Source organism: Eptesicus fuscus, chromosome 4, assembly GCF_027574615.1.
Source record: "Eptesicus fuscus isolate TK198812 chromosome 4, DD_ASM_mEF_20220401, whole genome shotgun sequence".
NCBI classification, from domain to species: Eukaryota; Metazoa; Chordata; class Mammalia; order Chiroptera; family Vespertilionidae; genus Eptesicus; species Eptesicus fuscus.
The window spans coordinates 55,849,046-55,869,257 of NC_072476.1; the positions used below are offsets into that span (position 1 = coordinate 55,849,046).

The window sequence follows — 20,212 nt, forward strand, 5'->3', positions numbered from 1 at the left end:
TGTATCCCCTTACTGGGAATCAAGCCTGTGACACACAAGTAGTGTATGGGACAATACTCTAACCAACTGAGCCACACCAGCCAGAGCATATTCTGTGCATACATTACTAACTCATTCTTTTACAAATTTATCGGTCACTTTTTAAAAATGTTATGTGAATTGTGATATGCACATTACCCTTTTCACTGTTTATTAATGGCCCGTTTATTTGTTTTACCCAACAGCACAAAAGCAGTAGATTTAGTTTTCATTTTTATGAACCAATTGACCTTTGCTTCCTAATGGGGACAGCTTTGAGTAAAAAGCTGTCAGTTTTTAAAAGCAATCCATTAAAATCCTGTAAACCAGTTCTCAGAATGCTATTGGAAACACACACACAGACACCACATTCATGAATCACTGTCTTTGTGGCCACTAACAATGCCTCCCACTCCTGCCCACCATCACAAGGACAACACTGCTGGTTCCTCCTTCGTGGTCCAGAACAAATATCTTCTCAGTGTCGTATCTCATTGTGATTTGTATCTCATTGTATGATGATGGTAGTCACATTATACTTTTCATTTTGTCTTTCTCCTTCACTAGCATAAGACTGTCTAGAAAGAAACAAAGAGATCTAATTAAATTTTATTTAAAAAAGTACCTAGCATAGTTACTTGTACCTGGTAGATATTCATGATGAATATTTAATGACTGACCGTTGCCCTCATTCTTTCAAATGCTTTCAGTATACATAGATATTTTACAAATACCTGATAATTTATTTATTTACTTACTTATTTTGCTTTCAAATGAAAGTAACCACACAATGTGTGATGATGAAGGCAGATTATATTGATACAGCTATACACCAAGGAATGCCAAAAATCAATGGCTACCACAGAAAGCTAGGAAGAGGCATGGAGTGTGAGTCTCAGAGGCAGCATGGATCTACTGACACCTTGAATTTGGACTTCTAGCTTCTAGAACTGTGAGGGAATAAATGCGTCTGGTATTTTAACCCAATGGTTTGTGATACTGTGTTACAGCAGCCCTAGGGACATCTTTTAGTATATACAACACAAAATAAAAAACTATCATAAAAATATCTGATTTTTGGAAACAGATATATCATGATGTACATCTATATAAAAAATTGCTTTGATCAAACAATCTGGGAAATAGTGAATATTATATCTCTTTTTTGTAAATTATGGTGGTTTTTATGTGTCAACTTGAATGGGTCATAGATACCCAGATATTTGGTCAAACATTATTTTGGGAGAGTATTGTTGGATGATATAAACTGAAATTAACATTTTAACTGGTATAAAATAGCAGATTGTTTTTCATAAATTAAGCATGACTCATCCAAATTGCGGAAAGCCTGCATAGAACTAAAAGGATGACTCTTCCCCTAGTGAGAGGGAATCTCCAGTTCACTGCCTTCAGACTTCATCTGCATGTCTCCGGCATCTCAGGCCTGTGGGATCACAATTCAGATTTGAATTTGCCAGTGTTTGTGCTAAAAAGTATCTCTCTCTTTCTGTCATATACATATAATATATATATATATATATATATATATATATATATATATATATATACACACACACACACACCCTGAGTGGCCAGATTATTATGATCTCTGAACACATAATAACCTGACCACTCAGTGTGTGTGTGTGTGTGTGTGTGTGTGTGTGTGTATGTGTATATATATATATATATATATATATATATATATATATATATATATATAGAGGCCCAGTGCATGAATTCGTGCATGGGTGGGGGCCAGCCTGGCCAGAGGGAGGGGACATAGGCGGTTGGCTAGCCTGCCTGCTGGTCAAACTCCTGGTCGAGGGGACAATTTGCACATTAGCCTTTTATCATATAGGATATACACTGAGTGGCCAGATTATTATGCGTTCAGAGATCATAATAATCTGGCCACTCAGTATGTGTGTATGTGTGTGTGTGTGTGTGTGTGTGTGTGTGTGTATCCTATACAATAAAAGGCCAATATGCAAATAGACTGGTGGAACAACCGAACAACCATACAACCAGTTGCTATGACGTGTGCTGACCACCATGGGGCATGCATGAAACATGGCGGGAATCAGCCACAGCAGGATGGTGGAACAGGTGAATGGGTTGCCAGACCAAGGCGGGGGTGCCAGTCATTGTCATTGGGGCGAGTCTCTGGTGGTTACTGAAAATTCTTTGCTCCCACATGCCGCAGTCTGGCCCAGCGCTCACAACCGCTACCGATGCCCAGCACTGGCCCCGATCGCTCAGAACCATAAGCAGGTGTGAGCGGCAGTTGCTGGCCCTGATCTCCCTGAGGGCTTCTCCACCTCCCCCTGCTCCTGAGGGGAGATCAGGGCCGGCAGCCGCCTCTCGCACCCACTGCCGGCAATGGCCCTGCTCATACCTGCTGCTGCCCCAGAGCCACTGCTTGCAACCATTGCCAGCGCTGGCCCCTCTCGCACCTGCAGCTGGCACTGGAGCCACCACTCGCACCGGCTGCCAGTGCCTGGCACCAGTTCCAATTGCTCCGCACCATCAGTGGGTGCAAGCAGCAGCTGCCGGCCCCAATCATCCCTGAGGGCTTCTCCACCTCCTCCTGCTCCTGATGGGCAATCGGAGCAGCAGCCGCCACTCGCACCTGCTGATGGCATGGGGCAATTGGGGCAGGTGCCAGCAGTGTGTGCAAGCTGAGCTGGCCCCATCAGTGAGTGGGAGTGGCAGTGGTGGGAGCGGGGCTGCTGGCAGAGAGAGAACCAGGGTCCGTGGTAGTAGGGGCCAGGTGGGGGCGTGAGGATGGGCCAAGACCCGCCCCTGTGCCCACGGTAGCCTTGCGGCCCACAGTTCCTTTCAAGGTGCACAAATTTGTGCACTGGGCCCCTAGTATATGTGCATGTATATATATAAAATAAAAGGCTAATATGCAGATCTACCAGCGGAACAAATGGTGGCTATGACACACACTGACTACCAGGGGGCAGATGTTCAATGCAGGAACTGCCCCCCTGGTGGTCAGTGCGCTCCCACAGAGGGAGTGCCGCTCAGCCAGAAGCCGGGCTCATAGCTTGCAAGCATAGCGGTGGTGGTGGGAGCCTCTCATGCCTCTGCGGCAGCGCTAAAGACCCCTCAGGGGATGTCCACCAGCCAACTTAGGCCCGCTCCCAAAGGGGTCCCAGTCTATGAGAGGGTGCAGGCCGGACTGAGGGACCCCCCACACACACCCTGCCAGTGCAAGAATGTTGTGCACCAGTCCTCTAGTATATATATAATCTCCTGAATAATACAGACATTTAAGTTTATTTTTATATATTGACTCTGAACAATTCTATAAGATTACTTATATGACTTTGTTTAACTCAACCTTTTTTGAAATGTGATTGCTACAAGGTTAATTCACTGGATTCCTATAACAGCACATAAATTCAGTGCTGTGATTATATGTTTATATACTAGAGGCCCAGTACATGAAATTTGTGCACAGGGGGTGTGTGTGTCCCTTAGCCCAGCCTGCACCCTCTCCAATCTGGAACCCCTAGAGGGATGTCTGACTGCCTGTTTAGGCCCGATCCCAACAGGACCCTCTCACAATCCAGGACTGCTGGCTCCCAACCATTCATCTGCCTGCCTGCCTGATTGCCCTTAACCACTTCTGCCAGCCAGCCTGATCACCCCCTAACTACTCCCTGCCAGCCTGGTCGATGCCTAACTGCTTCCCTGCCAGCCAGATTGCCCCTAACTGCCCTCCCCTGCCTGCTTGGTCACCGCTAACTGCCCTCCCCTGCAGTCCTGGTCACCCCCAACTGCCCTCTCCTGCTGGCCTGGTCACCCCTAATTGCCCTCCCTTGCCAGCCTGGTTGCCCCTAACTGTCCTCCCCTGCCAGCTTGGTCCCCCCCTAACTGCCCTCCCCTGAAGGCCTGGTAGCCCCCAACTGCCCTCCCCTGCTGGCCATCTTGTGGTGGCCATCTTGTGTCCACATGGGGGCAGCCATCTTTGACTACATGGGGCAGCCATCTCATGAGTTGGAGTGACAGTCAATTTGTATATTACCTCTTCATTGTATAGGATATTCAAAGCTGAAGTTATAGCTACAGGGACCTTGTAAAGCAGTGTCATATTTCCAGTAACTTTTAGTATTGTCTGTGACACATGTAGCTGCTCAATTGTTACTTAAAAGCCACAACTGCCTGAAAGAATATACTAGTAATATTATGGCTTTTCAAGTGACAGAATTTCTTTGGGTCCTGACCAATCCATGTTACAATGTTCTGTCCTTTCTGACCAGTTTATGAACCCAAAGTATAATGTCCATTGTTTGTTCTGAGATTATAAATTATGTTTTAATTAGAATAATTATAATATGCCAAAAGGTCTAGTTTAATGGTGGTATTAGCTATATATGCATTCTGGTTACTTTAACAACAGTGGGAAATCTTTGAACAAAGATTGTATATAAGATTATATGTAAGTGCAACCCACAACATTATTATGTGAATGCAAATAACAAAAAGCACCAAATTACTATTCATACAACTGGACACAATATGTACTATGCACAAAATGATTTTGGTTTCACAAGAACACATTCATTTGAGAGAAATGGGAATTTTATAGACATGATCACATTGAATAGGTTCTGCATGCTGCCTTTTCAAACATGAAACCTTCTCATAATTATTCTATTGTTAACTAGCTTTTTAAAAGCTATTGATTCACTACTTCTATCTGATTATTTCTGTATTTATTCAAGATTGACTTGTACTACATTTTTATAAACACACTTAGTAATGCAACATAAAAACATATTTACACAGTTTTATAGAATTAACTGTAGTGCCTCCTTGAGAAAATTTCTCTCTCTCTCTTTTTTTTTTTACATTGAATGATATATTTTTTTTATCATTTGCTTTGATTATTTTATGTAAGTACATGTCCTTTTTGGGGGGGGATTTCTGGTTTGATTTATTTCTTCATATATATCTACTATCACATTAATCCTTTTGATTCAAGAGCTTAATGGGAAGGATAGCTATTCTGGCCTGAGAACAGTACTATGAAGGAATTTGGCATTACAAAATCAAGAAACGAACAAATCATGTCAGGTTTCCATCTTCCAAAAGGCTAAGAGTGTAAATCATGAGAAGGTAGGAAACTGATGCACTTGAGAGAACAATAAGGATGAAAGATCACACGAGGGGAAACTGGTTTGCCATCTATCTGAGACAACCCCTTACAAAAATAAAAGGGAGAGATTTGAAGGTATTCTTAAATTACACCAATAAAATTTGGTCCTGGGTGTTTTTCTCTCCAATTCTGATGCTACCATTTGAATTGGAGGATTGGTTTTAATTTTGATTCTCACCTGTGTATTTCTAAAATGTCCAAATAGGCAGATTTATTTTTTAAATTAGTTCTTTTTCAGTGGCTAATACTTGATTACATTAGTTTGAGGGACTTATTTTGTGATATTGTTGCAAGTATTAACCTAATCATTTTGTGAAACTGTAATTCTTTCTAATGTCCAAGTCATTCATATTGAAGAATTAAGTGACTAGACAAAGTATCTCTAACTCTTAAAATCCAGAAGGGAATTATTCAATGAGCTGTAAATTGTCTCTTATTACTATTACTTCAAGGTAATATTCAATATGTGAGCAGCCAAGTTCTAACATATTGTGACAAACAATTCAGTGTTTACTAAGAAATAACAAAAAAAAAAATTAACAAAAAATGTACAAATATATTTAGGTAATTATTCAAAAATTAAAGTGTTTAATATCATCAGAAGGTAATTGCTAGTTTATTATCACTGATGAGAATACAGCAGGAAGCTTTTTCTCTGTTGAATTTTAGGTAGCTAAAGGAAAAGGACTAGGCAGAAAAATACTCTTTTTTTAATTGCATTAAGTAGAGATGCCTGGGTATGTTGTACTTCTCACAAAATGAAACATGAACGCTTGAGTAACTGAAGGGATAAAGGTATAAGAATTTTGTTTGAGAGAACACTAATTTGTTTAAAGGTATTCATATACTAGATTTGAATTATAAGATAACATGATACATGAATTGGCACAGCAGGAGAAAGCAAAATGTGTCCATTATCTACATATTCTTTCACAACTATATTAATTAATGAGTGTCCACACAATATATTTCTAAAGTCATCAGTTTACCTTTAATTTAGAAAAAAATCAGTTCATTCATCAAATTCATGAGCAACTCTGATTTTTAAAAAAATTCATTTTACTTATTCCTTTCACCTTATTCATCCAGTCCCCCAGCCCCTTCTGACAGCTGTCAGTCTGTTCTCCATGTCTATGAGTCTGTTTGCATTTTGTTTGTTAGTTTATTTTATTTATTAGAGTCCATAAATAAGTGAAATCACATGGTGCTTGTCTTTCTCTGACTGGCATATTTCACGTAGCATAATACTCTCCAGGTCCATCCAGGCTGTCGCAAAAGGTAAGAATTCCTTCTTTTTTATGGCTGAGTAGTATTCCACTGTGTAAATGCACCCCAGCTTTTTTATCCACTCATCCACTGATGGGCACTTGGGCTGCTTCCAAATCTTGGCTATTATAAATAACACTGCAGTGAGCATAGGGGGTGCATACTAGTATATTCTTTCTAAGGAAGAAGATCCTTTGAAAATTAGATGTTCTGAAACTAACTTATGGTGTTATATATGTCTGATTTTGTATGTAGGTGTGTACTAACGTATTGCAGATCTATAGTACACAGAATAAATGCTTGGAAAGCCCATGAATACTTAGAGTGTATGCATGATACAGCTTGATTTTATTTTACCAAGTATTATATATTTATTTGGGAGATAAATTTTATTAAAGTGTTTAAAATATGATGTGATAATTAAAATGCAATAATTATTTTTCAAAAAGTATCCACAGTGTTTAATTCATTCTGTGTTATGACAATTTTTTGGAAATTTGTATTTCTGCTGATGCTCTCTTATTAAATGCATACATGTTAAGTATTCTTCTGTCTTCTTGGAGAATTTTTCCCTTTATCATTTTTCCCCCATCTATATATAATGCCCCCCTGATAACTTTCCTTACTTTGAATTCTGCTTTTTTTTGGAATTCATATATCTACTCCCACTTTCTTTTGATTAGTGTTAGCATAGCATATTTTTCTTTATCCGTTTACTTTTAGTCTACATGTGTCTTCATATTTAAAGTAGGTCTCTTGTACATTGTAGTCATTTTTTTTTTAATTCCTGGTTCGATAATTTCAACATCATACATATATGTATGTATGTATGAAATAACAAAAAGCTTGGAATCACCACAAATACATATATATATATTTGCCTTTTAGCAAGTCTTGCATTTATTTTCTCTGTAGATTCAGGCATGATGTATCGGGTAAAGGGAACTGTTGTGAATCAGCTTCGAGTAATGTGGGAGTAGCTGTGGGGAGAGAGAAGAGGATTAGGTCTTTAGTGTTTCTGTGCCTCTGGATGTGAACTTCACCTATGCTTCCTTCTCCATCCCTCCCAATCTTCCTTAGGGGTGACAGGGTGGCTTCCTTAGGGGTGACGGGGTGGCTGGAGTGGGCTAGTTAGATGTTTTTCTTCCTGCACAGGGAAGGCCGGGACCAGCTGGGTTTGATGTTTCCCTCCTTCACAGGGAAGGCTGGAACCAGCTGGGCTGGGTATTTCCCTTCCCCCACAGGCCTTACACTCTGATGAAGCCTGGGCAGTTCAGGCTCCGGTTAAATAGTTTCTCCTGAGGGCAGGCCTGATTAAGAGCAGAATGTTCTGGCGTCTATAAAAGTGGCTCTCTCCCTCCCTCCCTCCCTCCGTGCAGAAGCACAGGGGAGTTTTTCTCTCACACGCTGAGACTCTGGTAGCACTCTAGGAGATGAAGCTCACAGTGGTGTGGGGACTGATGACTGTGTCCCGCTGGACTTTCTATCTCACAGACCTGTGGACACTCAGCCTCCAGCAGCTTACCCGTTACAATTCAGATGTCCCTGCCCTGGACTGGCCGCGGGTGATTCTCCCTCAAGGCTTGCTGTTCTGGTAAGTTGTGATTTATTTTATTTGTCTGTCAGACTCTCCAGGGTGAGGGGCAGCGGTTTGCCTGTGACTTCACTCCTCTTACAGATCTAAGAATTGTCGGTTTTTTTTTTTTTTTAGCTTCATCGGTTAATGGTAGGACAGAGAAGCACTTCCAAGCTTTAGTTATTTCTTTAATGGTTTAAACACATTGCCGTTAGCTAATGCTGTTCAACAGTACTAAAACCATAGATGCACAAGCAAGTGACATGCCCCGCAGATTTAGTGTACAATGTGAAATGTAGCATTCATAGAGTGTGAATTTGAAAAGGTATGTTCGGGTTTGCTTTAAACTGATCCTTGAAGCAAATGAAACACTTTCCCCAGATCTGTGCGATTTAAGGTTGAAACTTTGGTAAATTAAATCTCACCATGACCTTGTGTTTCCAAGTTACGGTAGTGATAAATAGATTCTTAAAAATTGTTTTCAAAACCTGTATGATACACATGACAATTAAGTCAAACAAGCGTGTACTTTATGGGCAAAATGATTTCCCATTTATATAGTAGGTGACCATGAGCAAGAGATTTAATCACTCTAACATTTGGCTTTTCCACTTTCAAAATGGAGTGACATAAATTACAGTATTTTGAAATGATTAAATTATTTATAATTTAGAAAGTGCCAAGTAATACATATTATTTTATTGTCTTATATTAATATAGTTCTTCCCAAAATTTCCTGCTTATCAGAAGTATGCTTGTTAAAATTTTGATTTCTAGATCCTACCTAAGAGATACTAAATCAGAATCTCCAGTAAATGTGCAGAGACCCAGCATACATGTGTTCCTTATAAAAGTCATTGAAGAAATAGGGTATATTAGGTCTCAGCTGAGCACAATTTGGCATTTCCAATACAATGAGGTAGATTACGTTAGCAGTGGAAAAGCTCATCCCAAACGAGATTTGGTGAAAGATTTGGGATTTATTTTTTTATGTATGTTGATTTTCACAAGAGTGTTCCCACAGTTTAAGTTTCCTTAATTGAATTGTGTCGAAAGAAGACTCATGTAAAAGTTTAGGGCCATATGATTATTTTTTGGAATAAAATACCAGACATGGTTATACTGAACTGTCTTCTGTGGAAAGCTCACCTACATTGCTCACCTACATTCTTCTTATTCCAAAATGTGAATCAATGATAGTTATTTAAGCAATAATAGTTCATGAAACTGGATTGTTTTAAAAATATTTATGTAATTTTAGTCTGGTATTTCACCTGAAGGAAGTGCTGTCACTTGGCATGCATGAGTTCCCTCTCTCTCTCTCTCTCTCTCTCTGCATTTGCTAAATTATTCAAGTATTTTAAATGTATAAAATAACACTTGTAATTTGCAGAATTAGGAAAATAATAAAAGGAAAGAAAAATGAAACACAAAACAGTGAAATAAATGTATGGAAAAAGATGCAGCTTTATTCTAAAAATGATATACTAAAAGAGGCCAAAATATTTTCAGTAATTTAGAAGTATATATACTTTTCACAAGTTTAGTACATATATATTTTAAAAGACATGTAAATAGGTGTTTTTTTCATTATTTATACCTGTACCAAAATAGTGTGAGATACTTTATTTCTCTAACCTGGGTAATTTTAGGTTATTTAGACTCTGGTATTTGGTTAAATGAAACTTAAAAAAAAACAAAAAAAACAGACCAAATATAACATTTTGTAGTAACAATAAACAATGACCTTTGCCATAATATGCAAGTATTCTTATATTAAAACAAATGAACAAAATAGATTTGAACAAATGTGTAATGTAGGTGAATCTTAGCAATTGTAAATGAACAAAAACAAATTACATGAATTATTCTGCATTTTTTAAAAGTTAAAAACAATAGCACTTGTATACTTAAGGGATGCATCTATAATAATAAAAGTGTAATATGCTAATTAGACCAGACGTCCTTCCAGATGACTTTCTGGACAAAGCCGGGGCTTCGAGGGAAGCCGGTGCCGGCCGCCAGGGGAAGGAAGGCCTACTTTTGCACTAATTCCACTACTCTTACATCGGACCTCTGGTTTTAATATAAAGGCAAACTGAAAACAGGACTTCTGATAAGGGTTTCTTTGTGCAGAGCAAAGGAGGGGTATGTGATGCAGTGGAGGCACTAGCCACCAAATTTTGGATATGGGTTACATTCAGACTGTAGATTTGGTTTCGTATTAATTAATTTTCATGACCAAATGTGTTAAATAGCTCACTAAATAAAAGTGTGCCATTAATGGAAAAATAATAAGCATGTAATAAGAACCAAGGATTGTGATTAATAGGAATCCAAAAGAGAATAATCATATTTTATTATTTTAATTTATATTTTAATGACTACTATTGAGTTTGAGATCTTTTCAAATATTATTTGGCCCCTTTCATTCTTTTTCCTCTCTTTTCCATTGTTCTATATTACTATTTTTTCTTTAATTATAACAAATTGTTTTTTTCATGAAGGGGCATTTTCTATTGACATTAAAATACAAACCATTTTTTTATTTTTCTGGCAAGTTTTACAAGTGTCATGTACACTATTGTAATTTATTTTAAAACTAGCATTCCCGTTGCAGGAAAAATCCAGCAATAGGGTTTCCTGCTGCACTCTACCCCGCCCCACCTCCGCTCCTCCCTTCTCCTCCCCCTGGCTTGCTTGCTTCTCTGCAGCTTTGCTCCCTTCAGCATCTCTTGGCTTCTTTCTAAGCTGTCTTGATATGCCAATTAGCCGCCATCTTTGTTGGGATAATTTGCATACTCGTCCTGATTGGTTGGTGGGCGTGGTTTGACTGGTGGGCGTGGCTTGGGTGTAGCAAAGGTGCGGTCAATTTGCATATTTGTCTATTATTAGGTAGGATTACTGACATGAACATGCTTGTTTTCTCTACTAAGAACACTTATCTATTATATGCATTTAGAGGAGAGACAGTTTTTGAATTACTTTTATAAAAGTTAAATAATTGCATTTGTTATATCAAAAATATTTAGATGCTTGCTCCAGTTTGTCTTTTATTCTGATTTGTGCATGTAGGTTATATATTTTGCCTTATTTTAGAAGTTTTTCCTGCATCCTCAATAGTTTTGGAAAGTTCTAGAACATTTTATATGTCTATCTAACTCGCCATAAGTGAATTTAAACTCATTTAACTGCATTAGCAAATATCAAAAAGGAATGTTGCATTTGAAGTACCTAAAACTATTTATATCACAGTGTTGTGTTTTTAATTTGTAACACAAGCAGTCATATATGTACCCATAGATTGAAATCTACAGAGAAAATAAGGACATTTACTGAAATTAGAAGATTTATCAAAAATAAATTGCATTTTTTATGTGTTCACTGAGTTTAAATGTTAATGAAATTCTCCCTTTCAAATTATATCCACAAGGCAAATATTAGATAAGAACATGTTATCATGGATAAAAAAAATATTGAATTGCTCATTTTACACTTAATAATCTGGAACAGAGATGTAGGTCAATGGGGGGAAAAGGGTAGTTTAGACTTTACTGTTGCTTAGATAAAGTGATAGTTCATTCGGAGAGTTAATCAACCTTGGGCACACTTGGAAAAAACTGATTTCTTTTTATTCCAAATGCCAACTGAACTACAAAGGGTGACATTTTGAATATTAAAAAATAGGGAAAATGGATTTTTTTAAAAAACATATCAAAATGTATCCTTCCATTGCTCAAAACAATGCTCAGGATCCTGACTTTTCTTACATTTTCAAGTGTTCTGGTTCAGTTTCATTCAAATTTTCTAAGCAGATTTTAGTAGAATTAATCATATCTTGCCACAATGGTGCTTGTTATAAAGCCTCAGTAAAATGGAAGCCTCCCCTACCACCAACCACCATCTGTTCTCCCAAAATCACTCTCTGCAAGTTTCTGATGGCGGTAATGCAAGATTCTGGTTTAGGTAAATGTGTTTCCTTGAGAGAGACAAGTTTAGACAGTGCTGCTGGAGATGTGATAATTTGCAATATGTTCTTCATTTTTAAAAAATTCATATAAATGAAGGTGAAGGAAATTACTAAAATTTGAATCATCAAACAAATAAATCATAAAGATGACAATAGAGAATTACCAAAGTGGATGTTGTGATGTATCTCATGTTTAACTCCTGGAACTTATACTAGTTTTATTCATAGTCAGATAAAGGATATGGGTTTTATTAACATTAAAATAAAATTTGCCTTGAGTCATGTTTATTGTAATTTATTTTGAGGACATACCAGTATTATTTAAAGCTATATCTGTTCTCTTAAAATACAGGGATTGGTAAAAGTAGGTTTACAATTGGCATATGGAAAAATAATACAAGAATAAACTTTGTTGCCGAAACCGGTTTGGCTCAGTGGATAGAGCGTCGGCCTGCGGACTGGAAGGTCCCAGGTTCGATTCCGGTTGAGGGCATGTACATTGGTTGCGGGCACATCCCCGGTAGGGGGCGTGCAGGAGGCAGCTGGTCGATGTTTCTCTCTCATCGATGTTTCTAGCTCTCTATCCCTCTCCCTTCCTCTCTGTGAAAAACCAATAAAATATATTAAATAAATAAATAAATAAAATAAATTTAAAAAAGAATAAACTCTGTTCCATGTACTCAAACTATAAACCTACTTTTCCTCACACCTGTATGTGCATTGGAACATAATTATTATTTAAATCCCAGTAACTTAAATAGTACACTGTTCTAGAGATAATAAATTATAATGATAGTTTAAAAAGGTATATGGAATGACAGAAGAAATATAGGTAGCTATATAGATAAATTTCAGACTAAAATACTAAAATACAAGTATTCGTTTATGCTGACAACCCTTTTGGCTTACCAAATGACATTGTGATCTATATTTGATTCTCTCAAACAGATGGAATCTCAAAAGTTTCTTTGCTGCATTCAGCCATATGACATCATTACCCATTTTATTGGTGACCTCATTGTTATCTCATTATACATATCCATATAACTTAAGTAGAATCTCATATAATTTGTAATTAAATTTTATGTATTATTCAGGGTCCAACCAAGAAAACAGAAATTTAAATAAGTATTTAAGTTGAACAAATTTACTATAGGGCATTGATTGCACAGGTAATAGGGTTGCTGAGATGTCCAACAATTCACTCTGATCCACCCCCAGAAAACACTAGTACAGTGGTCGGCAAACAGTGGCTCGCGAGCCACATGCGGCTCTTTGGCCCCTTGAGTGTGGCTCTTCCACATGGCCTAGACGAGTCTGTTTTGAAGAAGTAGCGTTAGAAGAAGTTTAAGTTTAAAAAATTTGGCTCTCAAAAGAAATTTCAATTGTTGTACAGTTGATATTTGGCTCTGTTGACTAACAAGTTTGCCGACCACTGCCCTAGTAGGAAGCAGCAGAAAGCTGCTGCAGGAACACAGGGAGACAGCAATGTTACTGAAGCTCAGGTCTGGAATCAACTGGTGGAAGCTAAAAAGGCAATAGTCTGTCAGGCTAGAGATAGAGCCATAATGGAGATAGCACTGCAAGCAGAAAGAGGGGACACTGCAGCTTCTCCTCTGTCTTCCGATTTCCTTCCAGTGTTCCCCTTGCCAGGAAAGCGTGAAGCCACCTGACCTGGGAGCCTAGGAAAGGATGCCTCAGCCACATGCTGGAGTCTCAGGCACTTCCTTATGCAACCTTATGCCTTCTAAACAGCCTTGAGTTTAATATTTTCTCAAATATTTCCATTTTATAAAAGATTTCTGCTGAACGCACACAATATTATGTCCTGCTATGTCAGATAACATCAAGTAATTCTGGTAAGCATTCAGTTAATAGCATTTAGATATCTCTCAGTCAGGCGTGCCTCTTCTACTAGAACTGACGAGCTTGAAGGTACTGGTTAGCAGCTGAAGTCGTGGCTTTATCTTGAAACCCTAAGGATCTTTGAAATAGTTCTCTTTTGGAATTTGAAAAGGCATTGATTTATCAAAGTCCTTTTAAGCACCATTAGATGTACTGGTTCCTACAACCCGAGTGCCCTGAAATTTTGTATGGTAGAGCTGGAAATTACTTCAAAGCCTTTCATTCCCTATTCTGGGCCTCGCTCATCACTGGCAACATATTTTGGGTTCCCTGGAATATGGGTCAGAGCAAAACCTGTAAATCCAAAGAGATTCAAAAATCAATTAAAAAACCTGTCCTTTATTATGTTTATTTATTTTCATTGAAGTTTTGGGGGTGAAACATTGGTTAATAAAATTATATAGGTTTCTAGTATATAATTCTGTAACTAGAGGCCTGATGCACAAAATTCATGCATGGGTGGGGTCCCTAGGCCTGGCCGGCGATCAGGTCCGATCAGGTTCCCTCCTTCTTCCCTTGCTGCCCACACACCACCACTGCATGGTTCCCTGCCTCCCTGCCTCCTCACTCCCTTGCTGCCTGTGCACCCCCACTACCGGGTTCCCCCCTTCCCTGCCCCCCTCTCCACCTTCCCTCACTGCCTGAGTCCACCGACACCCACCCCCAGTTCCCTGTCCCAGCCTGGGGCTTGGCCCCGATTGGGCAATTGGGACCTGCCAGCTGGGGGAGGGACCAGGAGGTTGGCCTGGCAGGCCCCAATCAGGCGATCAGGGCCTGCCAGCTAGGGGAAGGGGCCAACTGCCACCACAGGGAGGGTGCTAGCTCTCAGCACCCCTGGGAAAGGGGTCACATATGCCGCCACCCACCCCCGGTTCCCTGCCCCAGCCCGGGGGCCTGGCCCTGATCAAATGATCGGGGTCTGCCAGCCGGGGATAGGGACCAAGAGGTTGGTCAGCAGGCCCCATCCACGATCGGGGCCTGTGGGCTGGGGACAGCTCCTGAGTTGAGCGTCTGCCCCCCTGGTGGTAAGTGCGCGTCATAGCAACCAGTCATTCCAGTCATTCCATCTTAATGGTCACTTAGGCTTTTATATATATACACACGCATTCTGTATATTGTATTCTGTTCACTACCCCAAGTCAAGTCTTCTTCCATGATCATTTATCACTCTCTACTCTCTTCTACCTCCCTTCTCCTCTGGAAATCACCATACTTCTGTCTGTGTCTATGAGTTTTTTGCTGTTTGTTTGTTTTTGCTTAATCTCTTCACCTTTTTCACCTAGGCCTCAACTCCCCTCCCCCATGACAGCTGTCACTTTGTTCTCTAAGAGTCTGTTTCTATTTTGTTAGTTTGTTTTGTTCATTAGAGTCCACATATGAGTAAAATCATATGGTACTTGTTTTCCCCTGACTTGCTTCTTTCACTTAGCATAATGCTCTCCAGGTCCTTCCATGCTACTGCAAAAGGTAAGATTTCCTTCTATTTTACAGCTGAGTAGTATTCCATTGTGTAAATGTACCACAGCTTTTTTATATGCACTCATCCACTGATGAAAATTTGGGCTGCTTCCATATCTTAGCTATTATAAATAATGCTGCATTGAACATAGGGGTGCATATACAGGGTATTCCCAAAACGTACAGCTGATAGTTCAATTTTGAAAATGAAATGCATTTTAAAGAACACTGTCCTTATACTTTTTCAAAGTGTGTGTATATCATTTTGGGGGACACCCAATATTCATTTGAATTAGTTTTTTGAATTTCTATGGATATATTGCAAAAAGTGGAATTGCTGGCTTAAATGCCAATTTCATTTTTAATTTTTTGAGGACATTCAATACTGCTTTCTGTACTGGCTGCTCCAATCTGGATTCCCACCAACAGTGCACAAGGGTTCCCTTTTCACCACATCCTCACCAACTTTATTGTTTGTTGATTTACTGATGATAACCATTCTGACAGGTGTGAGGTAACATCTCATTGTGGTTTTAATTTGCATCTCTCTGATGATTCGTGACATTTTGCATCTTTTCATATGTCTATTGGCCATTTGTATGTCCTCTTTGGAGAAGTATGTATTCAGGTCCTTTGCTCCTTTTTAAAAAATTTGATTGCTTGTTTTTTTTTTGGTGTTGAGTTGTATAAGATCTTTATAAATTTTGGAAATTGATTCCTTATCAGATGTATCATTGGTGAATATATTTTCCCATTTATTGGGTTATCTTTTCATTTTGTTGATGGTTTCCTTAGCTGTGCAAAAACTATTTAGTTTGATGTGGTTCAATTTGCTTATTTTTCTTTTGTTTCTCTTGCCCAAGGTGAAATATCAGGAAACATATTGCTGTGAGAAATGTCTGACATTTTACTGCCTATGTTTTCTTCTGGGAATTTTATGATTTTGAGTTTAACATTTAAATCTTTAATCCAATTGGAGTTTATTTTTGTATATAGTGTAAGTTGCTGGTCTAGTCCCATTTTATTTTGCATATATCTGTCCTATTTTCCCAACACAATTTATTGAATGGACTATCTTTACCTCATTGTATGTTTTTGCCTCCTTTGTCAAATATTAATTGACCATAAAGGTGTGGGTTTATTTCTGGGCTCTCTATTCTGTTCCATTGATCTATATGTCTATTATTATGCCAGTAGCATGTTGTTTTGATTAGTATAGCTTGATATTAGGTAGTGTGATTCCTCCAAATTTGTTCTTTCTCCAGGTTGCTGTGGTTCTTTGGGTCTTTTGTGGTTACATTAAATTTTTGGAATATTGTTTTTAGTTCTGTGAAACAGACCATGGATATCTTGAGAGGAATTGCATTGAATCAATAGGTAGCTTTGGGTAGTATAGACACTTTAATGAGGTTCCTTTTCCTGAATATACTTCCACTTATTTGTGTCTTCTTCAATTTCTTTCTTCAGTTTTTTATAATTTTCTGAGTACAGGTCTTTTATATTTTAGTTTGACTTTATAGGTGAATTTTATAAAACATTCAAAGAAGAACTAACATTTATTCTTCTCAAACTATTCCAGAAAAACTCAAGAGGGGGCAAGATTCCCAATCACATTTTACAAGGCCAACATTATTCTATTTCCAAAACCAGATATAGCTAGGACAAAGAAAGAAAATTATAGGCCAATATTCCTGATGAACATAAATGCCAAAATTCTCAACAAAATACTAGCAAACTTGATCCAGCAATACATTGAAAAGGTCATACACTATGATCAAGTGGGATTTATTCTGGGGAAACAAGGTTGGTACAATATAACCAAATCAATAAATGTGATACACCACATAAAATGAAGACTAAAATCACATATCATATCAATAGATACATAAAAAGCACTTGATAAACTTTAGCACCCATTTATGATAAAAACTCTTAGCAAAGGGAGAATAGAGGGAACATACATCAATGTAATAAAGGCCATATATTACAAATCCATAACCAACATCATACTCAGTGGGCAAACACTACAAGAATTTTCCTTAAGATCGGGATCAAGACAGAGATGTCTGCTTTCACCACTCTTAACATAGCACTGGAAGTGCTATCCACAGCAATCAGACAAGAAGAAGAAATAAAAGGCATACAAATTGGAAAGGAGGAAGTAAAAATGTCATTATTTGCAGATGACATGATACCATATATGGAAAACCTTAAAGGTTCCACCAAAAAAAAAAAAAAAAATGCTAGGTCTGATGAATGAATTCAGTGAAGTATCAGGGTATAAAATAAATATCCAGAACTCAGTTGCATTTTTAATCACCTGTAATGAACTATCAGCAAGGGAAACTAAGAAAACAATCCCATTCATACATAAAGAAGTCAAGAACAAGACAGCTACATGTTTTAGCCTCAACTGTCATAAAAGGAAGGAGATGGGCCACACTACTAGAGGGTTTAAGAAGAAACCTTTCCCCCCATAGTCATAGTAATCTTATTACTGTGGTAAGAGTTGCAGTAGACATTTATACTATTGAAATTCATATTCCTATCTTGAAAATAATAACTTGATTAGACCAGTTTGCTCATTTTCCAGACACTTAAATATAGAAAAACTCATAAACCATATTGACTTACTAAATGTACATTAATTTTTTTTCCAATTAGATACTTAGGAGTGTTTTTCAAAGCATGCATGCATCATTTAGAATAAAACCTCACTATCCATTCACAAAAGCTATCAAATTTTCTGCCAGACTTTACTTTGAATAGGTCCTTTACTCTTTTCGCTGGCAAACCAAAAGTGGTGCAGAATTTTTCAAAAAGGCAAATGCAGAGAGAATTGGATGCTTATTCATAAAATAACCAAGGAAAACAAGTTGGATATGCAGAAATACATTGCAGAGCCAATTCACAGTCAAGCAGAACTTAGAAAAAGCAGCCAGGTATGGCAGATCTCCCACTGAGGTGGTCCTATTTTAAGCAAAGCCCACAGCTTGTGAATAGAGTCCATTATTTCTTCGTATTTTAATTCAATAGAAATAGAACAAAGCAGTTTCCAATTCCATCAGTAAATTAGGTGGAGCTGAACTGAATGGATTTATGCAGGCAAAATATGATAGCAAGCAAATGGAATCTTTGAGAGAGGGTGATAGAAAGTCAAGGACAACAGGGGGGTGGGGCCATGCGTGGGGAGGGGTTTGGGATGGGAATGGGGGGATGAGGACAAATATGTGATACCTTAATAAATAAAGAAATAAAAAAAAGAAAGAAAGAGGGACAATTATTTTAAATCTTATTTTGTTTTAATATCCCATTTGATTAAAATAAATTTCAAAATTATCCAAGAGACATAAATTAGATATCATAAGATCAATTTGAAATTTGGCAGAAGCATGCAAGGCAAAGGCTCAAACTGTAAAGCCAGCCAGGAACAACTTAGGTTTATACAATCATTTAGATTTTCTAAATTCTAGCTCCTAATATATTGTATAGATAATTTTGTATGTCTAAACTGTGTCACAAATATTTTTTGATTTTACTTCAGTTATTAAAACATTTTGTTAAAAAATTAAGTTTCTTACCAAATGAATATTTGTGTGTGTGTGTGTGGGTGGGGGGGGGGAGGGTTTGTTTGTAACTTTTGAGCGTTTCTCTCTCTAGGCATAATTAAAATTTTAAATTGTTTTCTTTCCAAAGTTAACATTAGCAGATATGTATATATTTTTTAAATTTAGCATCAATGTAATATAATTACAACCCTAATTTTTTGCTTTAATATAATTTGAAAGAATCCAGATCTCATTTATCAACTAAGATATGCAGCACAAAGGAATCTTCCAACTAACTGCGTAGCTCACAGCCCTGAGCATGGGTCCTGGTCAATGGCCCACAGGTTCATTTCCTTCTCACTCAATAGTTGCTTTCTTGCAAAAAGTTTGAGGGTTTGCCATAGTCTCATGGCTCAGAAGAACATCATCACAAAAATCAAACATAGAACCAGGAAACTGTGTATTAGCTTCATCATATTGCATTATTGGCATACTGGTAAATAATAATACAATGCCTGAATAATTTTTGGCACCACAATCAAGAGAATGATTTAAAATAGTATCTTGGCAAAGTCAGTAGAAAACTATTGAATTTAGAATTAGTTTTACACGTTCAGTTTATTTGCTTCTAACTGTCCTTGAAAGGATAACATGTAAATGTATAGTAAAGTGCTTCATGTGCCACAAAGATAGAGAAGGCTAATTTATAGAGAATGACTTAAAAAAGACAATGTTTTACAGAGAGTAGTGAGGGAACACCTCACTAAGAACATGCATCTGAGCAGAGAGCTGATGAACCATGAAGCCAGGAGAAAGTCTTGTATATGAAAAGATTATAGAAAAAGCAAGAGCAAGTTCAAGGACTGTGACATGTAACTCTTGGTAAAATCACAGGACATTCAGCAGGTTGTTAGTGCTGAAAGTGGACACATGATAAGGAGAATAGTATAAGATTTGATTAAAGGTAGACAATGTATAATAAATTTATATTAATATTATATAATATTTATGTTAAATATTTCTTCCTAGCAGCATTAACTCAATTTTAGTTAAAAGCTCATAACATTGGATAAATATAAGTGCTAGAAAAATCTAACTTTGATTGTCAAGATATGTTTCCTTATATAAATTATACATATATTTCCTGATTTGAATTGAAAAATATTTAGAAGTTTAGATGAGATTTTTCCCATCTTTGTTTCCATATTTTAAAAAGTATGAATCCAACAATGTCCTTTTATTTTTCTTGTAACCTTTTCTTATTTATGAAGTATCTGACTTAAGTTAGGATCTTTGGG

At 37.7% G+C, this 20,212-nt stretch overlaps 1 pseudogene; it reads left to right on the forward strand.

Annotated features, from left to right (window-relative positions):
- Positions 1-7,890: 7,890 nt before the first annotated feature.
- The window catches only part of LOC103288804 (ATP-dependent RNA helicase DDX54-like), a 62,936-nt pseudogene continuing 50,614 nt past the window's right edge, over positions 7,891-20,212 (forward strand).